Raw genomic sequence first — 14,423 nt, forward strand, 5'->3', positions numbered from 1 at the left:
ACCCTTTGGGTTTTAGTCTGCCCTGGCGGCCATGACGGTAGTCCTACAGTCACTCGTGTCAAAAGTTGATATGGCTCTATAAAAGCGGCCTAGCAAGAAGCGCCCCTGCCATCACCTGTATCCTCTGCCTCCTCAGAGTCTGAGGTGGATTTGGCCGCCGCGGACGTGAGTCAACCCACTGGGTCTGTGTCCACGCACCCTAAGTGCTCGGATAGTGAGGATGATTCCTCTTCCACTGCGGCCACACATAAAAAGGCACTTGTGGAGGCACTGATTGTATCCATGTGGGAAACTTTAAAATTGGAGGACACAGCTAATGCTGTGTCGGTTGCACCAGTGCAATTTTTGCACTCGTAGACCTTCCAAGGTGACTAAGGTGTTCCCCTTTCCTGCCTATTTCGACGAGACTGTCTCTAATCAGTGGGGATCCCTAAAACGCATGGTTGAAATGCCTAACCGTTTTGCTAGGAGGTATCCCTTTGAGGGGAGTCTCTTCTGAAGAAGCTGATGGTTCCACCGACGGTGAACTCTCAGGTTTCCAGATTAAAGCCACACTTCTTCTGGTGGAAGATTCCCCATTTTTTTGAGGGCCCTGTGGACAAGAGAGCTGAGGCTTTGGTCTGTCATCTTTTTACCGTGGCGGGCTCAATTTTGAGGCCGGTGTTTATCACCTTGGTCTCCCAGGCCTTAATGGAATGGACAACATTTTTACGCCAGGATCTGGAAGGGGTCAACATTCTCCTGAGCTGGCGAATCAGTTGATACTGGGAGGGGTACATCTGTGATGCATCCCTGGATGCGACCCCTTTGGCTTGTAGTGTGTGTGTGTGTGACTACGGGGAGCCTTCACCGCATGATTTGGTTGAAGTACTCGTCGTCGGACCAGGCTTCCAAAAAGGTGCCGACTGATCTGCAGGAGCTCGTTTGTTCAGTGCTTCTATGGAAGAGATTATTAAAGGTCTTACTTGGAGGTAAGAGTACTCTGCTTCCGCATCCTGCTAAGAACAAGGAGCCTCATTGTAAACATGGTCCTTTTTTCTCTGCTCACAAGCAGCCCTTTCGTCTGGCTGGATCGAAGGACAAGGAATTAAGATCCACCCATACCTTGTGGGAGGCTCCAAAAGACCTTGGATTGGTAATTCAAAAGCTGGTCCCGCAGACAAGCCTTCCTCTGCATTAAAGGGCGCTCTCACCCGTGTCTGGGGTGGGGGGACGTCTTTGTTTCTTTCCAGGCCTGTGGACCTCGGTCATTCAAGGCAAATTGGTCCACGAGTTGATTTGGTCTTGTTACAAGATCGAGTTTCGGTCCTTCCCTCCGGCAAGGTTCTTCCCTTCCAAATTGCGGCTGTCCCCAGATGGGCTGCAAGGTCTTTATGGGGCGGTGCAGAATCTGTTATTACAGGGAGTAATTGTGCTAGTTCCAGAGTTGGAACGTTTTCAGGGATTTTATTCAAATCTGTTTACTGTTCCCAGGAAGGAAGGCAAAGTCCGCCCGATCTCTGACCTCAAGGCTCTGAACTGCTTTGTGCGGGTTCAGAAATTTCAGATGGAGTCCATTCACACGGTAGTAGCATCCCTTAATCAAGGGAATTTTCTGGCCTCTATCGATATCAAGGATATTTATGTCGGGCATCAGCGACCTGAGAGAGGAGCATTATCAATTTGTGGAATTACCCTTTGGTCTCGCCTCAGCTCTGCGATTGTTCACAAAAGTGTTGGCCCCGGTGTTGGCCTTGCTCAGGCAGAGGGTGAATGCGGTACTGGAGTATCTCGACGACCTCCTTCTGCGAGCAGAGTCTTCGTCTACTCTAGAGGTCGATCTGAACATCACGGTACGAACTCTGCAAAGAGTTCGGCTGGACACTGAATTTTCAAAAATCTGCTCTGACTCCGTCCACCAAACTGGACTACCTGGGCTGGACTCTGGACTCAACCTCAGCCCGGGTGTTTCTTTTGGTGACCAAACTGCTGAAGTTGCAGGATGCGATCCAGCACCTATTGTCCAACTGTCGGTCATCTCTCATGACTTGCATGCAAGTGCTGTGTTTGATGGTCTCTACCTTCGAGGTGGTTCAATTTTCTCAGTTTCATACCAGGCCTCTGCAGAAGGAAATTCTTGCCAAGTGGGACAAGACTTCTCAATCACTGGACAATCTGATTCTGTTGAGCCAGGGTGCGAGGGATCTCTGATTTGGTGGCTCTGTTCCCTGGCGCTTAAGCAAGTGAAGTCCTTTCTCCCCCTGTATTAGACAGTGGTTTCCACGGATGCTAGTCTGTCCGGGTGGGGAGGTGTCTTGAGCACAGACTCCGCTCAAGGAGTTTGGACTCCGGAGGAATCCAGTCTGCCAATCAGAATCCTGGAGCTTCGGGCGATCAGGCTGTGTCTGTCCCAGTAGACGGATCGTCTGCAGGGGTGCCCGGTAAGGGTTCAATTGGACAATGCCACGGCTGTGGCGTATGTCAATCATCAAGGAAGAAGTGCTCTAGCGGCTCTGGAAGTAGTCGGCATTCTAAGGTGGGCAGAACGGTATGCTCTGGCCCTTCTGCTGTGCAGGTTCCGGGGGTGGAGAATCGGCAGGCGGACTACCTCAGATGTTGGAGTCGGGAGAATGGTCTCTTCGCCGGAAAGAGTTTCAACAACTGTGTCTCCAGTGGGGGACCCCCCAATGTGGACCTGTTGGCCTCTCGTTTCAACCGGAATGTTCAGAGGTTTGTGGCAAGGTCTCAGGATCCTCTGGCCGATGCCACCGATGCTCTGGTGGCCCCAAGGGGTCAGTATCGTCTGATTTACGCTTCTCCTCCACTACAACTTCTGCCGTGACTGCTGCGCAGAATCAAGGTGGAGGGGATTCTAGTCATTCTGGTGGCTCCGGTCTGGCCTCATCAGTCTTGATACACAGGCCTAGTAAGGCTGGTAGCTGACGCTCCTTCTCTCTCTGAGAAGATCTCTTGTCTCAAGGACCGATCTTCCATCCCGCAACGGCATGGTTATTGAAAGGCAGGTGTTGAAGGACAGAGGGCGATCAGATTTGATGATTCCTACGCTGTTAAAAGCTAGAAAATCTACTTCAATGAAGATCTATAATCGAGTTTGGAGGGCGTATGATACTTGGTGTGAGTCTCGGGGCGTTTCTCCTTGTGCCTTTTCCGTGTCCCGCCTGCTGGAGTTTCTACAACAAGGTGTAGATCAGCATTTAGGTCTGGGTACCGCCAAATTCCTCAGTTCACACTTTTGTGCAGGGGGTTCGCCATTTGGCTCCTCCGGTACCATCCCTGGTACCTCCGTAGGATATCAATTTGGTACTGTCTGTACTTCAGAAACCACCTATGGAAAATATTTGTGAAATTTCTCTGATCACTCTGTCATACAAGGTGGCCTTTTTGGTGGCTAATACTTCTGCGCGTAGGTTTTCGGAGTTGGCTGCGTTGTCCTGTCGGTCACCTTACCTGGTGGTTCACAGGGACAAAGTGTTGTTGTAACCCTGTCAGGTGTTCCTTCCTAAGGTCGTCCCCGTGTTTCACTTAAACTAGGGTATTATGTTGCCATCTTTGTGTCCTAAGCCTGAACATCCTAAAGAAATTGCCCTACATTCCCTGGATGTGGTTTGGACAATCAGGGTGTACCTGGTGGCGACTGAGTCGTTTCACAAATCCGATTTCTTGTTTGTCCTTACGGATGGATCTCGTAAGGGGCAGGCCCTGTCTACTGTGACTATTTCTAGATGATCAGGCAGACGGTGGTTCAGGCCTATTCCATTAAGGGTCAGGTTCCTCCTTTCCCTGTCAGGGCGCATTCTACAAGGACGCATAGTGCCTCCTCGGCCTTCCATCATCAGGCGTCAGTGGTTCAGCTGTGCAAGGCTGCTATGTGGTCATCTGTACACACATTCACAATGTGTTTTCCCACCCCTCATATTGACACTGCTTTGGGACGTCCCAAGGGTCTAAGAAGATATGGAGCTGTGTCCGTCAGTGATCAAAAGCGAAAACTGGATTTTTGTCTTACCGTAAAATCCTTTTCTCTGAGTTTCACTGACTGACACAGCACTCGCCCCTCTGTTGGGGTTGAGTTATGTATTCCTCTGACACTGCTTGTTACAAACAGAAGTCCTATGTCAGGAAGTTATGGTATACCCCCTGGGACTGCCCCAGGGGCGTAGTTAAAATTATTTCTGCCTAGTCCTCCTGTGGAGAGAGCAGTATAAGCCCAAGGGTCTAAGAATATATGGAGCTGTGTCCGTCAGTGAACCTCAGAGTAAAGGGTTTTACGGTAAGACAAAAATCCAGTTATTTCAATTCACTAGTCCTTAGATAAAGGGGCTTCATTCTTTTTCTTTTTTCAGGTTTTTTCAACTTGTGATCTTGTGAATAACAGGATTCTGTTCTCTTCATAATTGGCTTCCTTTTTTCATCTCCTTTACATGGGGATATTAGTAGTTTACAGAAAAAAAAGATAACATTGTTCTTGTTTCCAGTTTAGTTTACTTGAAGTGATACAGGCATTGTGTTTCTGGCTAGATCAACAGATATTTTCTGTACTTGCTAAAAAATTTAAATGAATGCAGTTACCACATGTAAAGACTGGTAAGCTGCAGTGTATTACATGTTTTGTTCTTGGGTTTTGGGCATCAGTTCTCCAAAAGGATATTGCGAAACTAGAATGAGTGCAGAGAAGGGTAAATAAATTAATAGGTAGCATGGAGGACCTTGGCTTTGAGGAAAGATTAACTGCACTGAATCTCATCTTCTTGAGAAGAGGTAATTGGGGGGGGGGGGGGGGTTGTGATCACCTTGAATAAATAAATGTATGCTGTATGTAATATACTTGGTATAATATATATCATGCAGTTAATATATGTGGTATAGAGCTCCAGTGACCTTAAAGTATATACATAGCAAAGTACTGTATATACTTAGTTTCAGCTAAAGAAATAAAGGGTTAAAACCACTGTCCATTTATTTTTTTCATGGCCTCTGTCCCATTTATGGAGATTTTTCTTTAACTTCATGTCCTTGAGATACCAAAGGAAGTGAGGAGAAATCTCTGCAAATCAGAATTCACCTCTTCAACAGTTGTCACAGGAATAGGTTTCTCCATTACCCTCATCTTATCTCCTGGTGACACCTCTAAAACGTCCCATCACTTTCTGTCGCCATGACAATTGTTGGCAGGGCAAATATAGAGGATGAATTTTCCTATCGCGAAAAAGGCAGCAATACTAACCCCACAGAGGTTATCACCTATCCCTATTCTAAAATAATAGGTATACAGGGAGCACTGTTTGTGGCTGGAGGGAAATATTCATCCTCCACATATGAAAGGGCTTCATTACAGTAGTAGCTGGGAAAATGTAGGATAGACTTCCACAGGAGCTAGACCTACCCTTTGTAGACTGATTCAGGGCCAGCAATGTTTCTAAACACTAAGGATCCTTTCACACAGCTGTCCGATCAGGTCCGCCTGTCAGTTTTTCAGGCGGACCTGATTGGACTCTCCATTCACCCCTATGAAGCGACGGATGTCAGCGGTGACATGTCCGCTGACACCCGCCACTATCTGATCCGATCCTATCATATCTCGTCTGCCAAATCCAGACGGAGGGTAACCCTGTTTTCCATCTGTCTGGAGGATTAGATAAGATCAGGTGAAAACGAACAGGGCAGGCGGTCCGTTTTCACCTAATTTCCCCATAGGGGAGAGCAGGGCTCTGTCCGTCTCCGCTCTGCATGATGAGCGGAGACAGACCTGTCATCCCCCTGCTCAGCAGGGATCAGCGGAGCGAAACCACCCCCCCCCCCCCTGCTGAGCAAAGCGGAGTCTCCTGAGCAAACTGCCTGTGTGAAAGGACCCTAAAAATATAACTGGCTATTAAGAACATTTGTAAGAAATGACCCTGTAAAATATTGATAATAGAAATATTCAATAGCCTGTGGGAATCAGGCACAAATATACAAAAATGGGATCATGCGTTATTTTTAATTTTTTTTGGCCTTACTCTTGGCTAATTGTGATTCTTCAGTTAAGCGGATGCAAGGTTTTTAATGTATCTTTTGGTTGCACTAAAGGCATACAGGATATCTTTTTTTTTTTTTTTTTTTCAAACCTGATTGAACTATGTATTAATGTCATTATTTCACATAAATTGAATAAAGATGCAGGGATTTCGGCAAGAATTTTTGCATCTATCTACTTTTAGTAAAATTGGTTAAAATGGGCCATTTGGAAGAGCCTGGGGTCTTTTACCTTGTTTTATTTTTACTTTAAACATGGACTCCTCATTAAAAATTAGCACTTCACAGGGTGTTAGGAAGTTGGTTTAGCGTTTACATAAACTCCGCAGTAGGCCATTAGGGCCTGGCAGGGGTGTAGTTACCTGTTAGTTAGGGCCTAATAGCAAAATTTTGATTAGCCCTGTCAGAATGTTTATACTGCTCTGAAAAACTGTGTCTATGTTTATGCAAATAAACAAGGATCTATAAGTAAGGAGATTCTCAACTTATTTCCATAAATCAACAAAAATGTTTGATTGTTTTAGTGGCACTAGCCTGAAGATAAGAGGAATACAATTTTGTGCAAAAATATATATATTTATTTAATAAAATTAGTGCAAAAAAATGTCAAAAATATAACTGGTGATAAATACAAAATGAGGAACAATACTCAATAACATGTGTGGAACAATATTCAATAACATGTTTCACACAGGTAATGTGAGAAATGCAATCAAAAGATATTAATATAGAATATCAAGGTAACCAAAACCGATAACTTCTGGAAGGTGATAAATAGCTTTCCATGAGCTCACAAAAGATGGAAACAAAATCTAACAGATTTGACACGTGACTTCTCTCAGCCAACAGATGTTCACAACTCAATATTTAAAGAATATGCATGGACAAAAATTGTTACACCATGCACCAAGACTTGCTAGAAGTTCAAATAGTTTTTGGTAAAATAAACTTCTATTAAGTTAATCTATTTTTAAGAACACATCATAACTGCCCCATTTACTATGTGCTAAATCAGCCTAAAATTCCCAAGATAAAAAAAATTAGACCAGTCATACTGCAGTTTGAATAATCTAAATTCAAATCTTGATGCTTTAACCACTTGCCGACCGCCGCACGACTATCTACGTCGGCGGTCAGCCCCTCACAGGCAAACTAACGTAGGGCTACGTTGCTTGCTTGTGAGGGTCTAGGGAGCGAGCGCGCGCCCCCCGGGGCGCGCTCCCGCTCCCGCGTGGTCACGGACCCCCCCGCGCGTGTGACCAGCGGACCCGATGTCCGCCGGTCACTCGGCGATCGGCGGGGGAGAGGGAGAATGTCAGGCAGCTTGTGTAAACAAACTGCCTGTCATTCTCTTCGCTGCAAAGACACTGATAAAACGGATCTGGTATGTAGATCCGTTGATCAGTGTCTTTACAGCTAGAGCCACAGCCAATCACAGTAGAAACCACGCCCCTAGGGACACACACAGCCCCTCCCTTCCAAATAAAGTTAACCCCTTCACTACCAGTGTATTTTTACAGTAACAGTGCATATATATAGCACTGATTACTGTAGAAATGTCACTGGTAACCCCAAAAGTGTCAAAAATGTCAGTCAAGGGTCCGATCTGTCCGCCGCAATGTCGCAGTACCGCAAAAAAAATCGCAGATCGCCGCCATTACGCGTTAAAAAAAAAAACAACAAAAATGACAAAAATCTTTCCCTTTGTTAGTAAACGCGATAACTTTTGCGCAAACCAATCAAAATACGCTTTTTGCGATTTTTTTTTTTTACCAAACATAGGTAGCATAAAATAAATTGGCCGAAAATTTTTAAAAATTTTGATTTTTACATTTTTTTTTGGGGGAATTTCATATAAAAAAATGTGAAAAATATTGCTATTTTTGCAAAATTGACGCTCTTTTTTTGTTTATAGCGCGTGATCAAAAAATCGCACAGGTGATCAAATACCACCAAAAGAAAGCTCTGTTTGTGGGAAAAAAAGGACGTCAAATTCGTTTAGGTACAGCGTCGCACGACCGCGCAATTGTGCGTTAAATTCACGCAGTGCCGAATCGCAAAATACCCCCTGGTCGGAATGGGGGTAAAATCTTCCGGGGCTTAAGTGGTTAAAGGATAACAATGGTTCAGTCAGATGTATAGGGCAAGCAAATTGCCTATAGGAAAAATAGAAATGTATACTTTACCAAACAAACTTATTTCTGTTGCCTGGGATGTCACGTTTGACTAGCCTCCTCAGCTTCAAATGTTTCCCATCAGAAACATGTCAGAATATCATCAGAGCACCTTACTCCCTTCATGGTCTGTCCAATTCTTTCTCCTTGATCTTTTCAGTTCTCCCCTGTCTCTTACTCACACTAAACATTTATCCAATGTGAATGTGGGCGTGGATTTTATTTTCCATGTGAAAACACGTCAGATAGGGGTATATAATATAAATACCTCATCTGACTATCACCCAAAGAGGGGGCACTCTTTGCCTGTATAAAAGTTTGGAAGATTGACTTTCATTCAACTATTTTCTCAAAGATAACCTTCTGACCTAAGCCTTGGAAATAAACTTAAATCTCATGAAAGTATACCTTTATGTCACTTTTCTGTCAAGAATAGTGTCTAGCTTGTAGGATTTATATAACCTAGATAAGATTTTAAAGACCACTTCAATAAACATTCCTTTATAAGTGAAGCAATTTAAGTGGAATTAGTACTTAGCTCTTTACACAAAAAGAAAACCATGGTATACATATACGTTCCTAGAACGTATTCAATTTAGTAGGCCTATGTATATGCTTCACATAATACAATGACATAATATATTGTTGCTAATTCAATTACGACAAATAATAATAATGTTTCCTCAAGCATATAACAAAAAGAGAAGGGTTGCCCTGTGGGACTTTATGTGAGGTGCACACATGAGTCGTTTAAGTTGTAAAATATATATTTAATTGAAAATGTAACACAAATATCACTGTAGCAATGTTGCAGAAAATTACGTATATTCTGATCCATAAACAATACATAGTAGTCATGTCGTATAGTAAAAAAGTACATTGATCACAGGTAAATGTCACTATAACGGTGATACAGAGAAATACGTAAATTCTGGACCACAAACAATGCATGGTAGTCATGTCATATAATAATAAAAGTTCATAGCGTAATTTATAAAAGTAACATCACGACTCAGATATAGAGATTTCGTATGCCATTGTAACAATAAAAAATGATGGGTACAGGGGTAAAAAGCATCGTTAGAACTCTACGCGTTTCATGGGTCATAGTATGCCCATTCATCAGGAGTAGATGCATATATACCGCAGTTGGACCATCTGTGCTGGGGCAGCGCTAATACATGGCGGCAGTGAACGTGTCCGGTTCAGAAGCCGATGGGACGGAACCAAACCATTACCCCACCGGAGACCATGCGGGCAGTAGATGTGGGACATAAAAGGGTGATCATTTAAATATAATTCTACTATCTGCCAGTCAGGGTGTGGAGAGCATAGCTGAGGTGCACGGCGCTGAAATGTGCAGAGGTGTTTCCTCAAGCATATTTTTAAATGAGCCCTAAAAAAAAAATATTCTGATCTTTTGTTCATTGTTAAAACTCAGACAGACAAGAATAACATCACCCTCATTAGCACCCAACTTGGCACCAGCATGGCTAGAACTTATCTTGGTGTGATGTCAAGGGGCCTCTTTAATTTATTGCTTGAGAAAGTCTGTGCTGAGACTTTAAAATTATCTGTAAAAAACCTTACCCAAGGACAATGAACTTACATTCACCTCATGACAAAATGGCTGCTAGGCTGACCAATATAACAATTATTATTATACAGGATTTATATAGTGCCAACAGTTTGCGCAGAGCTTTACAATGTGAGGGAAGACAATACAGTGACAATACAATTCAATACAGGAGAAATTAGAGGGCCTTGCTCGTTAGAGCTTACAATCTAGAAGGGAGATACATGTATAAAATAATATGTATGGGCCCATATGATTCCTTTTTAGCTCCAATAGTCATGACAGCCCCCCAGCAACCTCTTTGTGGTGTCTGGCAATGTCAACAATATGTGTCAAAAAAAGGACTGCTACTTTCAACGTTGTCAGAGTAAGGCTGTGCATAGACAGCTCTGAAATTTATACTAAGCACAAGATCATAGCTCTGCTGCCAATCCCCCACCTCGCCCAATCTGGGTGCACAAGTTTTCCCCACTAACAGTTTAAGCAGAACTACAGCTTTTCCTCCCCAAAACAACAGATGCATTTTGCATGTAAATGAATCCCAACCCCAGTATCTGTGTTTGTGTGTAACTTACCATCTTTAGCTGAATACAGCAGGTTTCTGTATCTGGGATGTCACTCCTCCTTCTGCCTGAATTTCAGAATTCTCTGACTTCCTGTTTCCTTCCTTTGCCAGTCCTGATACTACATGCCCCATCATGCTTTGAGCCTCTGTAGTTTCAGGGCAGGCCATTGGAGTCGCTTGAAGCAGCTGTGGGAGTTGATGTTTGCGGGTCTGTCACGTTGCTGGTCCTGAAGCGAAAATGCTGAGAGGGCTCTCTTTGCGGCTGAATGCTTGGTGTCCCTAAAGGTGGTAACAGGAAGCACGAAGCCCAAAGTAGCAGGGATTGCCACCTGATGAGGGTTGGTGGTAGGGAGATCTCTCTGCAGGTGGACACCAGAGGATGTCAGCATTAGGACCCAGGAGCACTGAGGATGGTACAGACTGCACATGCCTGTAAGCAGGTTGTAATGGAGAGTGCAGCAGGCAGGATCAACAGGCAAGTACTGAAGGTAGGTACTGCAGGATGGGTACAGCAGATGGGGCACCAAGGCAGATCGCAGCAGAAGGCGTAGTCGGAGACGGAAGCAGAGATCAGTAAGCCAGTGGTCAGCAGATCAGATAACAGTGTCATGGTAAGGCAAGCCGGGGGCATACACAGGGAAGAAGACAAGGGAAGACCCCTGAACAATCCAAGGTCGGAGCTGGGAGAGAGACAAGAGGAATCCAAGAGCAAGCCGAGTAAACAGGTGATCAGAAGCAGCAGCAAACGCAGGAACAGGAAGCTGAAAACCAGTCAGCAATATCCATGAGCCACTGTCCACCTTTTAAAGGCCTATGGGTGCCGAGATCTGACGTCCATTGCGTGCGCCAGCGCTCACAGACCTGACACATTAGCCAATTCTCAATATGGCCACGCCTGCACGAATTCAGGCACACGTATTGCGGGCGCACGTTTGCCATGGCGAAAATGCGTGCGGGCGCGGCCATTCAGAGAATTGCCTAATGTGCCAGGTCTGTGAGCGACTATTCTACGGCTAGTTCCCTGACGGGGTCTAAGGATTACTCATGTAATTTCATGTGGGTCGTGTTTGGAGGAGGAATGGAATTGTGTTATCCCCACCCACACACCATTCAATGAATAGGGAAGAAGCAGGAAGTGGAACTTTAGTCAGTAATTAAAGTAATTCTAAAGCTAATTTATTTTTTTTTTTTTTTTTTAAATAACAGACTTCATATTTCCTTGCTCTGTGTCATGGTTTGTAATACTTCCCTGCTAATGGTATGTTTTGCCTGTTTCCAAACGCACTGCAACCCGTAATAAAAAAAAAATGCAAGCTTTGCTACGTGTTTTGAAAATGAGCAGCAATGTATGTGACGTTTGCATTACCGTTTGAGCTGCATTCTCATTTACACATTTCCAAATGCAACCAGCAAAGAAAACGCATAGCAACGCATGCACAGCAACCTGCACAAAAACATGCACTTTGCCACACATTTTAAAAACACACGGCAACGCGCATCACACTTATGTTACCATTTGTTTGCATCTGCGCGTTTCCAAATGCAGGCAGCTCGCAAGAAAAAGCTTTGAAAACATGTGACAATGTGTGGCTCGTGTGTATTACCATTTGTTTGCATCTGCGTATTTCTGAGCGCACAGCAACCTACAATAAAAAAAATGCACGCTTTACCATGCATTCAAAAATGGCTTTGTCATGTGTTTCAAAAACAAATGGCAATGCGCGTTGCATTTTTGTTAACATTTGCGCATTTCCAAACGCACAGAAATACGTGAGAAAACGCACAGCATGCTTGCGTTACATTTATTTTGCATCTGTGCGTTTCTGAATGCATGGCAACCCACAAGAAAATGCACACCATACCATGCTTTTCAAAAATGCAGGGCACCGCTCATCATGTTTGCGTTCCCATTGGTTCGCATCTGTGCGCTTCCAAATGCACAGCGTGTTTTGATAACGTGTATAAAAAACGAAGAGATTTCCAGTCACAACTTACTAACCAGCCAGCGACCAACCGAATTGACCTGTCTAACAGTATGCGTTAAAAACAGGGGTTTGGTTGCACACATTTGCAAATACATGCGTAAGCTGCAGGCCACGGCAAGGCACCCTGATATCTGCAGTCCCTAACTCTACAATTTAAAGAGTCTCTACAATGAGAGCACATGCATTTAATGGGATAGATGGAGGACAGGTGACTAGAGGGAGCCCACCCCTCCTTAAAGGCACAGGGTCACACTGAACACCCAGTACATCGCACAATGGCGGCAAAGGTGTCAGTGCGTTGCCTGGCTCAATAGATATCAACGATAATGCAAAAAGTAGTCACTGCCTCCACCTATAACTGGTCTTAATGGTAAGGAGCACTGGAAGGGCGGACGCAGATCAAAAAAAAGAAGAGATTTCCAGTCACAACTTACCAACCAGCCAGCAACCAACCGAATTGACCTGTCTAACAGTATGCGTTAAAAACAGGGGTTTGGTTGCACACATTTGCAAATACATGCGTGTTACCATGTAGGCTACATTTGCATCTGCGCATTTCCAAACGAGTGGCAACCCGCACACAAGATGTTTTTGTATATTTCAAAAACACGTGGCAACGCATGTCGTGCTTGGGTTACCATTTGTTCACTTCTGCGAGTTTCCGAATGCAGGCCAATCTGCATAAAAAGCATGTGTTTTCTGTGTGATAGTGATAGTCATGCTGGAAGTCACGTGATTTCATGTGGTGCTGTGTGTACCAGGGCTGTCTATTCATTCCTCCCATCATCAGAACAATTAGCTTCCCCAGCAAGCTGTGTATATTATATGCAGGGTTTTTCTTTTTTTGAATGATGCTGGGATCTGTGAGGTGGGACTTGGGAGGTTGGGACTCTTCCTGTAGGCAGGACTGAATGCTAATTAGGATATATTCATGCCCGCCCACCCACCATCAGAGCTGTGAAGGAAGTTACATCATTTTCAGACTACAAAGGGGTGTGTTCTAGGCTAGAGATGAAGCGGATGAAGTGGCTGGAAGGCCCTTAATCTGCATCCAGACTATACAAACTGTCACATGGTACAAAGCCAACACTAAACCTAGATCAGAGGATCTGCAGACAATAGAGCAACATGGTACAGAGGTATGATATATGCTGGGACCGATCAGTCCATTCAGTTCTAGTGAAAGTTGGAGTTTAGCTTTCAGACAGGCATAGAGTACAGTATAAACCAGTGATGGCGAACCCATGGCACGCAGAGCTATCTCTGTGGGCACGCGAGAGAGTCTATGGAGAGTTCAGGTTTGGTGGCGGCGGGAGCCCAGCAGCAAATATCGACGAGGTGGGGGTGCAGGAATATATCTGCACATGGCGAGCGAGTGGGCAGCCCGAAGCCTCCTTGGGGATGGCTAACCGTCCTGAGAGCCCAGGAGGGAGAGAAGAGCTTTACTGCCTCCTTGACCTCCAAAGAGGCGAGCAGGAGGTCAAGGAGGCGGTCCAGAAGATGAGGACGGTCGGGAGGCACAAGCTGAGAGGGAGCAGCAGGAAGGAACAGAGCAGAGAGCACCCCTGGATCAAGAACAGAGATTGGCATGGAAGGTACCGGGCACAATCATACAAAGACTAGGACAGGGGGGCAGAGCAGGGACTGCAGATAAGGACAGAACGTAGGTGTCTCTTTCATCTCCCCCTCACTCTCCTCTCAGCCTGCTCTCCCACTGTATCCTCTTCCCTCCCTCTGTGTCCCCTTCTCTCTCTCTCAAGCCCACCTCTCTTTCTGCACCCCCCCCTCCCTCTGTCACCTCCCTTCCTCTGTCACCCCTCCCTCCCTCTGTCACCCCTCCCTCCCTCTGTCACCCCTCCCTCCCTCTGTCACCCCTCCCTCCCTCTGTCACCCCTCCCTCTCTGTCCACCCTCCCTCTCTCTCTGTCCCCCCTCTCTGTCCCCCACCCCCTCTCTCTCACCCCCCATCTCTCTCACACCCTTCCTCTCTCTCTCTCACCCCTCCCTCTCTCTCTCACGCACCCCTCCCTCTCTCTCTCTCTCACACCTGTGTGATAGTCATGCTATCACTATCACACCCCCTCTCTCCCACACCCCCTCTCTCACCCCCCC

General features: G+C 45.3%; 1 protein-coding gene across 1 annotated transcript in view; it reads left to right on the forward strand.

Moving 5' to 3' along the window:
• Nucleotides 1-14,423, forward strand: part of PRKCI (protein kinase C iota) — a 202,042-nt gene that overhangs the window by 129,843 nt on the left and 57,776 nt on the right. The gene's annotated exons all lie outside the window — the stretch shown is intronic.

Source organism: Pelophylax lessonae (assembly GCF_965119305.1).
Source record: "Pelophylax lessonae genome assembly, chromosome: 3".
NCBI classification, from domain to species: Eukaryota; Metazoa; Chordata; class Amphibia; order Anura; family Ranidae; genus Pelophylax; species Pelophylax lessonae.